We start from the raw sequence: 16,241 nt of genomic DNA, 5'->3' as shown, positions 1-16,241 counted from the left end.
TAAATCAGTGCTGTTCAACAGAACTTTTTGCAATGGTGGAAATGTTTGACATCTGTGAACCTTATGCACTTGGAATGAGGCCAGTGTGGTTGAAGAACTGAATTTTTCATTTCATATTATTCTAATTAATTAAAATTTAAATAACCTCATGTATTTAGTGGCTGCTGTAAGGACAGCAGGGGAATTGGCTATATTTGAAATATATTTAGGAGACAGATAGGACTGGTGATGGCTGGAGCCTGGGGAATTTAAAAAACAGGAATCAAGGAAGATGACTAGGTTTTAAATTTGGGAACCAGGTGATGATACTGCCAGTTACTGCTCTGGGGAACAGCATGCTCCAGAGAGATACTAAGAGTTTGGACTCTCACAGGAGTTTAAGATACTGTGGAGGGCTGGGGTTGTAGCTCAGTGGTAGAGCTCATGTCTACAACATGTGAGACACTGGGTTCAATCCTAAGCACCACATAAAATAAATAAACAAAATAAAGGTACTGTGTCCATCTACCAAAAAAAAAAAAAAAAGGCTATCCTTAAAAAAAAGATACTGTGGAACATTCAAGTAGAGATGTCAAGTACAAAGCAGGATGCATGTTTGTCATCATTGTCATCTTTGCGTTCTAGGAATACCAACCTGTTGGGCTGCTTAGGAGGTGGGAACCAGAAAGGAGAGCAGAGCCTTCTTGCTCCTCATCATCATCAATGGGCCATTGACAAACTTATCTACCCAGCTCTAGTGTCCAAGACTCTTGTGTGATCCACAGATCCTCGTTTTCCTCCTTGTCCTTCTCTTCAGTCATTAAGCCCAGTTGTTTCTTCCTTTGCAGTGGCAGAAACCTGCACTTTACCTGTTTTCTAGTCCTGTAGCAACTCTACTGGCTCATACCCTTGTTTTTTCACTGTGGATGAAAAGCCCTGGCCTTTGTCAGAGAGGTCTTTCTGACTTTGGGATTTTCCTCTTGGGAATCCTTTCTGGGTCTGCATCTAGAGTATTAAGCCTGGGGTGGGGCTCTAGTTCAATGGTAGAGACTTGCCTAGCATGTGCAGGGCCCTGAGTTTAATCCCCAGAACTGCTTTAAAAAAAAAAAAAGTCACAAGCCTGGGTCAATCATTTGATCTTTCTTTACATTTCCAGAATTATCTACAAAAGAAATGAGAAGACTCCACAAAGTGTGGAAATTCACAAGAATATTCATCACAGTATTAATAATACAGGCTGGAAGTATAATTTTCTATCTTATCTGACTTGATCAGAAATCTTACCTGATTTGTTGATATGTCTCCCCTGACACACTTCATTCACTTCTAGAACACAACACTCTTGTGACCACTACCTCTGTGACCACTCTTCTGTCTCCTTGTTCCTTTTCAACAACTTGACCTGTAAACACTGTCCAGGGATCAGGCCTCCAGGCTCTCCTCTCTCTGCCCTCCCTTGTTTCTCTCAGGCAGCTGCAGGGTCTTACAGGCATCTATATGCCGATGATTTCCAAATGCACCTTTCTAGTTCAGACTCTTGCTGAATGCCAGACTCATAAATCCAACTGTATACTTGACATTTCCACTTGAATGTCAAACAGGCCTGGCATCTTAACATCTCACATCCAACACCAAGCTCCTGATATTCTCCCCAAAACTTGTTCCTTCCATGGTCTCTTCTATCTTACTTAAAGGCAACTTTCTTCATTTGCTCAGGCCAAAAGCCTTGGACTCATCTTTGATTCCTCACTTTCTTTCACAATTCACATCTGGACTCTCAGTGAGCCTTGTAGGCTTGGCCTGATACCCCGAGTTTAACTGCTTTTTGCCCCCTTAGTTGTCATTATCCTGGCATATAGTCCTCCCTCATCCTAGGATGATATGTTCTGAAACTCCCAGAGGATGTCTGAAACTATGGATAGTACTGAACCCTACGTTTCAATGTCTTTTTCATCTTAACTAAGTACTTATCATGCTCTGTGGCTGTAACTTTTGTAATCTGCAATTCAGGCAGCTTTTTTTGGAGGGGTGGGGAGGGTAATTGTTGGTTTGTACTAGGGATTGAACTGTGGGGTGCTCTACCACTAATCTACTTACCCAGTCCTTTTTATTTTTTATTTTCAAACAGGGTCTTGAAAAGTTGACCAGCCTGGCCTCAAACTTGCAAACCTCCTGCCTCAGACTCCCAAGTCTTTGGGATTACAGATACGTACCACTGTGCCTGGCAATTTAGGCTTTTTTTTTTTTTTTTGCTAGCAAAACTAGAAGTAATTTTTTCTTTCTTCACAATTTCAAGGATAGAAGATTCAGGACTGTAGCTCAGAGGTAGAATCCTTGCCCAGCATGTGCAAGGCCCTAGATTCCATCACCAGCACTGAGAGGAAAAAAAGATAATGTGTTATTCTCACCACAGATCTTAGCAACCTTAATATATAATTTTCCCCTCTCTTTAGTAAGTTGAGAATGCACCTTTTTGACTTAAAGGAAGCACCTATAGCTTCTCTTTGGCATATCTGATTTGCCAATATCAATACTTTTGTGTCTAGAGGCCACTGTTAATAAGGGTAACCTGAACACAAGTACTGTGATACCACTACAGTTGAGTTGCAACAGAGAAGGCTACTAAGAGACTAATGGGTGGGTAGGAGATTTCATCATGCCACTCAGAATGGTGTGCAATTCTTATGCATTATTTGTAGAATTATCTATTAATATTTCTGGACAGCAGTTCACCCATGAGTAACTAAAACTGGAAAGAGACATTACTGTAAGGGTGACTATCATAAAGCTCCTATTATATCTCACCTGGTTCACTGTAATGGTATACTATGGAGCTCCCTGATTCTGCTCTTTCCCCCACTTCAACTCTCCTCCAAGTTCAAGGCCTTCTAATAGCTATCATTTCTGTCCTCACACAAGGTTTGACCTCATCTCTCCTCCCCAGCCTTTTTGCTGTTCCTGGAGCAGGCAAGGCCCATTATATTCCAGCTTTGTGGCCTGTTTACTGGATGTTTCCTTGTTAGGGAGGCTCTTCTACCACGCATCTCCATGCATAGTTTACTCCCTGCCTCTAGGTCTCTGTTCCCAAGTCAGCTGGCCATCATTTAGAACATTCCATACCCACATTTCTTCTTATTCTTGCCCATTTCTTATTTTTCCATAGCACTTTCACTCTCTGCCCTTTATATTATTTGTTTTCTTTACTAAAATGTAATTTCAAGAGAGTAAATATTTTCCTGTTTTAACCTTTTCCTTCACTACTCATGTCCCGATGTTTATGGGGAGACAATGGGTGCTGAATAAATATGTGGTGAATTAATTAAATATTTGAAAATTCTTCTTGCAAAGGTGGGGTGTAAGGGAATGCAAAAATATGTATGCTCGGGCACTTCTGAGATCAATAACAGCTATCCTTAGTAAAGGCAAGCCAGGAGAGCATCCCGACTCCAAGCGACTACATTCTCTGCCCTTCCCCCACACCGGAACGTTGAAGTTCCGGAACCGTAGCTCTCTGGCCCTGGCGCGAGGGGACTTCCGGTGCTGCTCCCCTCTCGCCCGCAAAGAGAACTGCCAAGTCAGTTCCGGCAGAGAGCGTGGTGAGAAACGGGAGTGCGGCCTGCTCCCCCGGGCCCTCTGGGGCCCCCGGCCCCAGGCCGGCGGGTGAGCTGGGGGGCCCGAGGACAGGACGCGGCCTCTCCTGCAGATACCCGGAGCTCCTGCTGCGAGTGCCCACTGGCTGGCCCTGGCTGTGAAGGACAGGTGAGCCTGCCACCCAGATGGATGACCTGATGGCGGCGGCGACCTGTCGGGCCCCGGACCCCGAGGGCTGCCAGGTCTCCTGGCTCAATCGTGCCCGTCCCAGCTGAAGCTGCCACCTGGGACGTGGCGCCTTTGGGTGGCGGCGGGCGTGGCATGGCGAGAAGAATGGCGGCCGCCCGAACGCCGCGGAGGCCGGCAGGGGCTTCAAGGTCCCAAGAAGGAGGATGGACGCCTGAAAGCTCGACCACGCGTTGGACAGCGGAGCCGCACAGACCAGGGCTCTCCGTGAGCGCTCAGTGCCGGCTCCTCGTAACCGCACCTAGTCTCGGCCAACAAAGACCGGAACCGTCCTGGAAGGTGAGCGAAGCCCGGGAAGACGACGACGGGTGGAACGGTTAGCGGCCTCGGGCGGTTGGTGTTCGTTCTACCAAAGAGAGAAACGGTAGAGTCACAAGCCGCATCTACCCAGTTGGAAACGCCCGCCACCCTTTGGGAAGATTTCCTGGCCCTTTGAAAAAGGCCTGTGTATATAATATGAAAAAGCTGCTCTCAACTTGCCCCCCAACCTTTTAAAACTTGTGCTGCATCTGGACATTCTGAATGTCAAGAGGATGCCTGACGTATGATAGAGTTAGAAAATAACGTCTTGTAAATGTCCGTTTGTTTGAAAAAATCAGAAATGTCTTCTGGAAGTGACTTTGAAATGAATTTGTTAGACCACCTCTAGGAGCGACACTTGTCCACGTTTGTTCAGTGGGTTGTTGGACATGGAGAAGACTGATCGTGAGAAGGAGGTCCTGTGCCAGACTGGTTTTATGTAAAAGACATTTTTCATATAATAACCATTGTTTTGCGTGTGCATTTTATTCCTCGTTAGAGTATATATAGTTGAAAATGCTAAATACTTTTTTTTTTTTTAAATATCTAGGTTTTCTAGATGTTCTAAAGTGCCTGATATATGTTAAAAGTAGAAGTGGTAAAATATATGACACATTTTGTAAATTTCTTTTGTTACAATTCTTATGGTTTCTTTTTTTGGGGGGGGGGGTGCAATAGCCAAACCCCTGTTGAATACTGGTCCTGGGGAGCACCGTGCCAGTGAGCCAAGAGTTGTCTATGGGTATTGTTTTACTTTGCTATGTACATAGTGTATATAAAGGACAAATGAGTCCTCCTAATCTACATCTAGCCTTTCTAGATGTTAAATAGGTTGCCAGTGTATGACAAAAGTAGAATTAGTAAACCAGTTTTGAATATTTTGTGTTAAAATTCCTAGGAAAGATTGTCTTCTGAAAATTTGACCATTATAGCCCACTGGGTCGGTGAAGGGCCAGAATGCTCATATTTTGAAGACATTTTCAAATTAGAACTATTGTTACATGTGTGCAGTGTATTCAAGACTGTCATGTACATAGTGGACAAATTGAGTCCTTACTTGAAACATCTAGTCTTGTCTAGATGTTTAGAAGTGCCCGATGTATGTTAAACGTAGAGGTAGTGAAATATCACTTTGTAAATATCTTTTTGCTAAAATTCATATGAAATAGTCTTTTGGGAATGGAACTATTAAACCACCTCTGTGAGCGGTATAGTACTGTCTATATTTGCTCAGTGATGTGGAGGAGGTGGGAGGGAAGCAATTGCAAAAGGTTAGTGTGTTCATATTTGGACATTTTCAGACATCAGTTTTCTATGTTTTGTGCATTTTGTTTTTGCTGTGTATATAGTGTATATAATGGACAAATAAGTCCCAATTTTGCAACATCTAGTTTCTAGATGTTAAAGAGGTTGCCAGTGTATGACCAAGTAGTTAGTAAAATTAGAACATTTTATACATTTTTTGTTGAAATTCATAGGAAAGCTTGTCCTCTGTAAAAAGACTTTTGGATATGGATTTGTTCGACCATCTCTAAGTGTTACATATGCCTGTACTTGTCCACTGGACTGAAAATAGAAGGAAATGAGGAGGGAGAGGTTCGAGGACAAAATGGTCATATTAGAAGATACCTCATATTTAACCATTGCTATGCGTGCAATTTTATTTACCAGTGCTGTGTGAATAGTGGACAGGGTCTTATGTGGAATATCTAGTCCTTCTATATATTTAGAAGTGCTTGATATATTTAAAAGTAAAAGTAGTAGAATTGAAACTTTTTGTAAATAGCTTTTAAAAACTGATGAGAAATATTGTGTTTGGAATTGTTAAACCACCTCTTAACAGAACACTGTCTGTTGTACTTGTTGATTGGGTTGAGGGAGGTGGGAGGGAAGAAGTTGCAAAAGGTGTTTAACATTGTTAGAGTGTGCTAGAAAACTTCAGCTTACCCATTGCCTTGTACCGTGCATTTCATTTAACTTTGCTGTACTGTATATATTGTATATATACTGGACAAAGGAGTCCTAATTTTATAATATCTAGTCTCTAGATATTAAAGAGGTTGCCAATGTATGACAAAAGTAGAGTTAGTAAACTCACATTTTGTACACTTTGTGTTAAAATTCATAGAAAGGCAGTCTTCTGAAAAGGACTTTTGGAAGTGAAATTGTAACATCATGTGACACTCAGATGTGACACATGTGAGAACTGGAGAAAGAAGTAGAAGAAATGAGGGATTCTAGGCCAGAATGATCCTACTTAGAAGACACTTTCAGATATAACCATTGTTACATGTGTGTAGTTTATTTAACACTACTATGTACATAGTGGACAAACTTAAGTCCTTATTTGAAACATCTAGTCTTTCTAGATGTTTAGAAGTGCACAAAGTATGTTAAAAGTAGAGGTAGTAAATAAAACATTTTGTGTTATATATACCTTTTTTTAAAAATTCATGAGGAAATAACTGTCTTTTGGAAATGGAATGATCAAAACGCTTCTCTGAACAGTACATATTATATCTGTGCTGGTTCAGGGAGGAAGAAGGAAAAGAAAATATAAAGGGCTTTATACCAGTGTATTTTCTGTGAAGCAGAATTGACCGTTGTCCCTTATATTTGTGGGTTTTGTTTTACTATTCTGTGTAAATAGTGTATATAAAGGACAAATGAGTCCTAATTTACATCTAGTCTATCTAGATGCTAAAGAGGTTGCCAGTGTATGACAAAAGTAGAGTTAATAAACTAACACACCGAGTACATGTTGTTAAATTCATAGGAAAGACTGTAATTAAAACCACTTAGAAAGTGAAATTTGTTAAAAGTCATCTCTAAGCATTACAGATGCATATACTGACCCATTGGTTGATAAGACTAGAAGGGGAAGGGTTCTAGGCCAGAATGTTACTGTTTGGAAGACACTTTCAAATTCTAGCCTTTAAAAAAGGGGGTGCTTCAAAGTATAGCCTTTGTTAAGTAAGTGTTGCAGTTTATTCAGTGCTACTGTATGTATAGTTGGAAACTTAAGTCCTTGTTGGGAACATCTAGTGTTTCTAGATGTTGAAAAGTGCACAACACATGGGAAAAGTAGAGAGCTAAAGTAATGCCCTTTAAGTATGTTTTGTTACTACTTAGAAATGGTTGCCATTTAGGGGAATGGAATTGTTGAACTTGATGTCTTGGAGGGTAGGTTGAAGGTTCACTGGGTGGGGGGTGGGTAGGGGAAGGAGAAAGTATGCATAGAGAAGCAATGGGTGCCCTTTAGATTAGTTCAGATTGTCTAGCCATTGTTATATGTGCATTTTAGTTAATCTTGCTGGGTATTAAAGGATAAGTTGTAATGCCCAAAGTTTGTTAACAATAGCAAAATAATCCCTATATAAATGTCCTTTTGTTAGTTTTTAGAAAGAACTGTCTTCTGAGAATGACCCTTGTTAATCCAGCTCTTGGAGCTAGGGATAGTCCTGAATTTAGACACTGGAGTGGTGAAGAGGAAGGCGGGGGTGAAGTGCTCTTTGCTAAAGTCTCCATATTTGGAAGACAGGTTTAGATTATAGCCATATATCTATATGTACATTTTTGGTAAATTGTGTTTTTGTTCACAAAGTTCATACTTCATTTCACAATATCTAAGCTTTCTAGATGCTTGAGGTGACAGTCATAAAAAGTAGTGCTAGTGAATTAGCCAACTTGTAAATATCTTTTTGTTATAACTGATAGAAAAGATGTATCTTGGACATGGAATTGTTTTATCTCTGGGCATTGTGTATCAGGATTTGTTCATTAGGCTGGCAGCAGAGGGGCACAGGGAAACACAGAAAGACGGAAGCAAGTGCTCAAAGATTTACATTTTGATGTGAGCCACTGGTGTATGTGCATCTTCTGGCTGTACTATAGGAATATTTTAATTCACTGGGAACATGCATTCTTGCTAATATTTTAGTAGTAGAAATCTGTTAATGAAACAAGCTTGGTGTATTCTGTTGCTGTTTCATTTTACATTGAGCATTAAGGGAATGAATTGTTTTAGTTGTAACTCTGCCAATATGTCTATCTAGAGGCCTGTTGCCATTTCTGTCTTCAGTGAAATTTTTGTCCCCAAGAAAGGATAACAGATTGAGTTGGTGTAGTGTATTCTTGGTTATCAAAAAATACTCATGTAGCTTCGGGATTTTGAATTGTGTGAATATTCATGATGTGTGGAAAAGCATAATACACACCACAATCTCAATCACACAAAATGGGATATTGTGTATATATGCACACAACCTAGAGGGGCACGTCCAACTAAGCTTCTTGTGACCGGATGATTTTGTTCTTTGCTTGTGTGTTTTTTTTTTTCCTGTAATGTACAATTTACTTTTAAAAAATAAAAATTATTTTAAAAACCTGTATGAAGTAATTGCTTGTGAAATGAAATTAGCACACTCCATAGAACCAGTGTTCACATTACTTGATGAAGGTCTCTGCCTTCTTCCCTGCGATGGTAGCCACCACCTCCTGTTCTTCAAGGTCATCTTTCACTTACGTGGTTCCACGGGGCTAATGCCATTCTGTCCATAGTGTCTTTTCCACAATGGTTAACTTGGCAAAAATCATCCTTCAGGGTTCAACTCAAACTTAAGTTTTTGAACAGTTTTGCCTGTAGGAATCTGACACATCAAAGTATGTCCTTTACTTTGCAGCCTCTAACCACTTTTTTTTCCCCCCCTTGGGTGCTGTGGATGGAACCTGGGGCCTCATGCATGCTAGGCAAGCACTCTACCTCTGAACTATATCCCCAGCTGTTTTCTTGTATTTGGAATCCACTTGTGTTAACTGAAAGTCTACTGAATTCATCTTAGATTTGAATCACTTTTGCAACTACAAGATGCAGCATAATGTCTGACACTTAGCAGGTGCTCAGGAAATGTCTGCTGAATACAGGAGATAAAGTCCAGCTTTTTGAACTGTTCTTGGATGACTGAATAATAGTCAAGGCTTCTGAGGTGGGAGGTTTCTATCATGGTACAAGTCAGATAGCACCACTCATCCCAAAATCAGGCACAGGAAATATCTTCTAATGGAATAGCTCAGGAGTTCTTAAACGTGGATGTGAGGTTTAAGAAACAGTGGCCTCCAAATGTGGGAACATAGTGTATTTCTTGGTGTAACATGCATGGGTAGGGAACCTCAGGGCAGGTGGAGGAGGCCCTTCCAGATGCTTTCCCAACTGAGCATCAGGCCTGGACCCAGTGTTCTCTCCTATTGATGCCTCTATGTGATGGTGTTAGCTGACTGACGTGGCTTCAGGACTCTCTGGTCTAGCAGGTGTCCACCTAGGTTAAACACCAACATGCTCCATACCAGTCTAGGACTGGTTTGCAAATCCACCAGAGCTGGAGATAAAAGCTGAAGCGTGGCCCCTGTAATTGAAGGTGAATTCGCTCATAAATATCTCCACGAGAGTATGACTCAGAAAAGATCTAAGAAAGAAGGGCAGCTCACAGAAAGGTAGTCCTGGTGTCCTACAGCAAAGCTAACCCTCTGTAGATGACAGTTGGTCCAAGAGGGCCAGAGACATGCTGGGATCATGCCTCTACTAGCAATATATATTCCTAGGGAAAGAACACTGGACAAACATCAGAGGTCTCAGCTCTAGTACTAACTTCTGTCACTGGCTGGGGGCCTTGGCTGACTTAGTCTGGGCCTCTGTCTTCTCACCCCTTAAAATAAGGGGTTTGTTCTGGCTCATTGATGGGTCTTGCCTCTCCAGATCAGATGCTAGGCCTTTCAAAGCCAAAAGTTTCATCAGTGAAGAAGCCAGGACCAGAAGCTTCTTCTTCTTCTTCTTCTTTTTTTTTTTTTTTTTTTTTTTTCGCTTTTGTCCTGTCTTTATTGGTTAGATATTTTCCAGAAGAAATGAGTGGGGGGGGGTGTGAATTTCTCATCTCGTGGCAAGGGTCTCCTGGGACTCAATCCTCCTTGTCTACGCTTTCCCTGAAGATCCTTTAGAGATTCTCCACTGCAAGATGGACCGATGTGTGTGCTGCTGCAGGTTTGACAACCACCCAGGAAAAACAACCACCAAAAAAAAAAAAGTTCCAAATCTCCAATACCATCACCTTTGACATGGTTCCACCATCCTTGGGAGAAGGAAGTCATCCAAAAATCTGTGTATAAATCAAAGTCCTTGTGTGGCCAACTGGTCAACCCTGGTTGGTCTGGGGCACACTGGCCAACTGGTCAACCTCTTAATGGTTTCACGCCCTCTTGAACTCTCCAAAGTTCTTTTCAACTTTCCCTTATGGTACTTGTTGACTATCGGTCTGGAGCCGGTATTTAGCGTAATGGTCTCCAGCCTCCAGCAGTATTTAGCCTTAGATGTAGTTTACCACCCGCTTTGGGCTGCATTTCCAAGCAACCCGACTCCGAGAAGACCCGGGCCCAGCGTGCCAGGGGCCGCTACTGGCCTCACATGGTCCACGGGCTGGGCCTCGATCAGAAGGACTTGGGCTCCCCACGAGCGGCGCTGGGGAGTGGGTCTTCCAAATGCCACATTTCCCGTGCCCCCCTGAGGGGTAGGGATACGGCACTGGGCTCTTCCCTGTTTACTCGCCCTTACTGAGGGAATCCTCAGGACCAGAAACTTCTAAGTGCCATTCTCTACTAAAAGGAAGAATGGACTTGTAAAAATGGCTAATTCTAGGGTGAGAAAAAGTACAAGATTGTTCTGGAATATCTTGTGGAAGAAAACAAGAAAGAGCTCAAAGGATGATGGGTACATATCTAAAGAACTCTAGAAGCCAGCATAAAGTGACTTCCATTGGCCAAATCCGACAATTTAACATCAAAATGTAGAAACGATTTAAATAGTGATACAAATTATAACACATAGAATAAAACAGGAAGTCGTAAGTCCCATTCTGATATAAATAAATGGATGACTGAAGGTGTTTTTCAAAGTACCATCTCACAAAATACTTATTAAAGGGCATAGGACAAAATCAACAGAGTGAAAAGACAACTTGAGGAATGGAGAAAATGTTGATGAATTACATATCTGATTAGCAGTTAATATGCAGAATATATAAAGAACTCATAACTCAACAACAAAATGGGCAAAGTACTTGAATAGACATTTTTTTTTCAAAGATGGCTTAGAAATAGCCAGCAGGCATATGAAAAGATGCTTAACATTACTAACATCAGAGAAGGGAAAGAACTGGATAATGGAATTTCAGATCTGCAAGACGAAAAAGTTCTAGAGTTCTGTTATACAATAATGTTAATATTCTTAATATCATGAACTTTAACACTTAGAATGGCTAAAATGGTAATGCTATGTGCTTTTATCATAGTTAAAATAAATTTTAAAATGTTTTAAAAAGAAATAAGCAACAAGAGCAACTTAACATTGGAGACACCAGAAGTTCCAGTGGCATTGGAAATAGCCAGGTGCGGTAGGGCATGCCTGAAATACCAGCGGCTTGAGAGGCTGAAGTAGGAGGATCACATGTTTAAAGCCAGCCTCAACAACTTAGCAAGACCCTGTATCATAATAGAAAAGGGCCAGTGATGTGGCTCAGTGGTTAAGGGCCCCAGAGTTCAATCCTTGGTTCAAAAAAGAAAAAAGACATTGGAGATACCATTTTAATACAACATTCAAAGTTAATATCACAAGTGATAAAACAAATCCTGTGCCATCTGATAAGATGCAGTGAAAGAAGAAAATCACTTCTGCGGTTTTCTACCAAAGATGCAGAAACTAAATCTAATCATGGGAGAACATCAGATGAATCCAAATTGAAGGATGTTCTACAAAATAGCTGGCCTGTAATCTTGAAAAGTGTCAAAGTCATGAACATCAAAGCAAGATTGAGAACTATATTAGAGAAAACCAAAGAGACATGACTATTAAATGTAATGCAAGATTGTAAACTATATCCCTTTGCTATAAAGGACATTATTGGAACCACTGGCAAAATTTGAATGGGATTTGAGGATTAGATGGTCATAATGTATTGTTAATTTCCTGATCTTAGTGACTATATTGCAGCTATGCAGGAGAATATCCTCATTTGAAGGAAATAAACATGAAACTATTTAGATGCAATGGTGCATTAGGTCTCTCAAATGATTCAGGAAAAAATATTTTGTACTCTGACAGCATCTTTTTCTAAGTGACATCATTTCAAAGTTTATAAATTATATAAAAAAAAGAAAAGAAAAATGTCTGTTATATTTTGTTAAGTAAAACCCCAAAATGTGTATAACACTGTATTATCCTTTATGGTAGCCACTAGCCAATGTGATGACTGTTTAAATAAAAATTACTTAGAATTAAAAATTCAGACCTTAAATTCACACTAGCTACACTTCAAGAACTCAGTAGCCCTATGTGGCTAGTAAACATGCAGGTATAGAATACTTCAATCATTGCAGAAATTCTATCAGCTAGCAGTGATATAGCATAATGTTTTGGTAAAAATAAATTCAAAGAGGGATTATGAGTATGTAAGCTTTTGGAAAGATTATGTACCAAATGGCTAATTGGGTTATTTCTGTGGGATGAGATTAGATGGGTGAAGTAGCAGAAAACTCAGTTCTCATTATATATATTTTAGATGATCCACAATCCCCTACTTAATTTATTGCAGTAGTGTTATAGTTTTGCTCTGGAATCTACCCTAAAAGTCAGGTATTGAAGGCTTGGTCCCCAGCATAGCAATGTTCAGAGGTGGGTTTTTGGGGAAGTGATTGGATTATAAGGAATCTGATCTCATCATCGGATTAATTCATTGACTTAAAACCAGCATACTATATTGACGCAGCCACATCAGTGTTTATAGCAACTCAATTTACAATAACTAAGCTATGGAACCAACGTAAGTGCTCTTCAACAGATGAATGGATTAAAAAGGACTATTACACAATAAACTATTACTCAGCCATAAAGAATGAAATTTTTGGCACTTGTGGGGAAATGGATGGAAATGGAGCATGCGAAGTGAAATAAGCCATCCCCAAAACCAAAGGCCAAATAGTCTCTCTGATATGCAGATGCTAACACACAACAGGAGGTGGGAAGGGAAGAAAAGTCATTGGATTAAACAAAGGAGAATGAAGGGAAGGGATGGGGATGGAAATAGGAAAGCTTAGACAGAACTGAACATAATTTTCCTATATTCATATATGAATACACAACCAGTGTAACTCCACATCATGTACAACCACAAGAATGGGATCAAAATTGTAATGGATTATATCCTATGTATGTATAATATGTCAAAATATACCCTACTGTCATATATATATATATATATATATATATATATATATATATATATATAACAACAAATCAAAAAATAAAAATAAAAAATACATCTGTCCTCCTCTAAGTTATTTTCCTCAGGTATTTTGTCACAGCAACAAAAATCTAATGCAAGTGGTTTCCTAGTCAGAGCCTACTATTTCTTGGCAAAGAAGTTTCTAAAGGATTCCGTTCTGTGATAGTGACTTAGCCCTCAGTACCCCTCTACCCTGTCTCCTTTCCATTTCTACCTCCTTTGGTTCCATTCTAACCACATTAGCCTTCTTACAGTTATTAGCCATGCTGAGCATGGTTTCTCTCTACTGGAACACTGTCCAGGTATCATCATGACTCATTTCCTCTCTGGTGTACATACCAAGGTCATGTTCTTGGAGAAGACTTCTCTGACTACCCTTTACCAAGTAGTTAACTCCACCCCACCTCCATCTTCCACTTACCCTGATATTTCTTGCATATTTCTTGCCTGTGCTCCTTCACCACTGATCCAGCACATAAGCTTCTTGAAGCGGGGATTCTGTTCGACTCTGGGCTCTCTCTAAATCCTAAGCAGCTCCTTCTCCCAGAGCACACCTATTGGGTGGAGTTATTCTGGTTGGAATCACCTAAGTTTTAGGTTGAGTTCTGCAGTTCCCTTAGGCCTCCCTGTCTCGGGGAGATACCCAGGAACCTGAAGGCTGAAGATCAAGAGAGACGCAGAGAACAAGCACTGGAGTGAAAGGAGGAGAACAGGCAAGCAGCCAACAGGCTCCAGGACTCTTATCTCAGAGAGGAGAAGGATATCATGCATTAGTGATCATCAAAGCAGATGAGGGCAGGTACAATAACTGAGCAAAGCTCAAATGCAGGATAATTCACTGATGAGAGCCTTTAATATGTGCAAGTGCTCCACAGCTGTCATCTTTTAAACTGAGAAATGCCAGAACACCCAGGATGCTTCAACTTCATCCCTGGACAGTTTTTACAGACCTATTATCTGTATCCTTTTTGTCCCTTTATGTTCCTGATCCTCTCACTCCAGGCCTCTGCTTTATGAGGTCAACTCTGAATTCAGTGCTTTACATGGACTAACAGTGCTTTTATTATTCCCATATTACAGATGAGAAAATTGAGGCAAAGAGAGGCCACTTGCCTAATGCCACATAGCTGGTCTGGGGAGCACAGCCCAAGTCTAGAATCCCTGAGAAACAACCATCATGGCTCTGTTATGTCACTATAATCAGACAAAAGGGCAGGAAAGGGACTGGTTTAGTTGGAAGGAGGCTTCCAGAAGAGTGACGAGCAGTTCCTCCCCATGTCCACCTTATATAAAACAAGAAGGAAAAGTCATTAACAGTAGCATAAGTTAAGTTATGACAGAATGGATTTCCTAAAAGTTTCCATTTCAAGATAGGAAGTTGCTTGGGGCAAGAGATGGCCTCAGCTTTGGACCAATATCAACACAGGTGATCAGTGGGTTTTTGTTTTTGTTTTTAATAAAGTTTTAGTTTTCCAAATGTACTGTTGATTGGTCCCGTTCATGCATCTTGACCAGCAGCTGGGCATCTCCACCCTTGGTATCTCTGATATAAATTACTTGAGCTCTGTGCTTTGAAACCAGTTTGTAAGTCCTTTACTAAGGAGCTCCTGAAGGGCTGCCCTGGCCAGGGAACCTAGAATCTTCAGTCTCTCAGCTGGGGTAATAATCTTAGAGTTGGGAACTTCCTCACAGAGTTTGTCATAAGTAGCTTTGTCATACAAGACTAGATTGTTGAGTTTGTCCCAAAATTTGCCTTTGGACCACTTCTTCCTTTTTGGCTTTGCCCCCATATTTGTTCACTGGGTTCTTGTCTTTCTTGGCCAACTTTCCAGCATCTTTATTCATATCATCTTTTTTCTTTTTTTGGGGGGGGGGAAGGTGGCATCACAAAGCTTGGAGAGCAGCAGCAGCTTCTGAAGCCTCATCAAGATGTCAAGATGTTGGACAAAAAGTCAGGTGATCAGTGTTTTTAAGCTGAAAGACCACAAGTCCATTGCCTTCCTCTAAACTAGCCTTCAAAGAGGGAGTGAGCAGAACAGCACTCACCCACAGCCCACCTCTCTAGATACCAACTCCATGGTGTCAGGAGAAGTAATGCTGAGAGATTCAGAGACAAGGAGATAAGCAAACCCCTAATTTAAGGTGCAAAGAAGGGAAGGGCACAGTAAATCGAATAGGAGGCACATTAGAAAGAGGGTAGAGAAGAAAAACTTCCCCAACTTCATGGGGTGAGAAAAACTTTGTTATTCTCGAGGGACTCAGCACATTTCTCCTTTCTAATAATGAAAAATTGTTTCTTCTTCTTCTTCTTCTTTTTTTTTTTTTTTTTTTTGCCTTGACCATCAGGAAGCTCAAAGCCAGTCTTCTGTTTTGTTTTTTAATAGGTGTTTTTGTTGTTTTGTTTTTGTTTTTGTTTTTTTTGTTACCAGGGATTGAATCCAGGGCACTTAACCACTGAGCCCTATTCCCAGCCCTTTTTAATATTTTATTTAGAGACAGGGACTTGAATTGCTTAGGGTCTCACTAAGTTGCTGAGGCTGGCTTTGAACTTGTGATCCTCCTGCCTCAGCCTCCAGAGCCACTGGGATTACAGGTGTGTGTCACTGTGCCTGGCAATGGGTTTTATTATTGAGAGTAGTTTTAAGTTCCCAGAGAAATTGAGTGGTGGAATTCCTATATACTCTCTGTCCCTTTATGTGTACAGCATTACCCCATTACCAACATCTTTCAGCAGGGTGGTACATTTGAGGAACCTACATGGACACATCGTCACTCAGATAGAGTTCACTCTTGATATTG

The 16,241-nt window shown here is 40.8% G+C and overlaps 1 pseudogene; it reads right to left on the bottom strand.

Moving 5' to 3' along the window:
* Positions 1-14,940: 14,940 nt before the first annotated feature.
* LOC143394911 (small ribosomal subunit protein eS25 pseudogene) lies at positions 14,941-15,287 on the bottom strand (annotated as a pseudogene).
* Positions 15,288-16,241: the final 954 nt, after the last annotated feature.

The sequence above is a fragment of the Callospermophilus lateralis genome, chromosome 3 (genome assembly GCF_048772815.1).
Source record: "Callospermophilus lateralis isolate mCalLat2 chromosome 3, mCalLat2.hap1, whole genome shotgun sequence".
Lineage (NCBI taxonomy): Eukaryota > Metazoa > Chordata > Mammalia > Rodentia > Sciuridae > Callospermophilus > Callospermophilus lateralis.
Note: the sequence above shows the minus strand (reverse complement) of the source record. Positions and strands in the feature narration are given on the sequence as shown.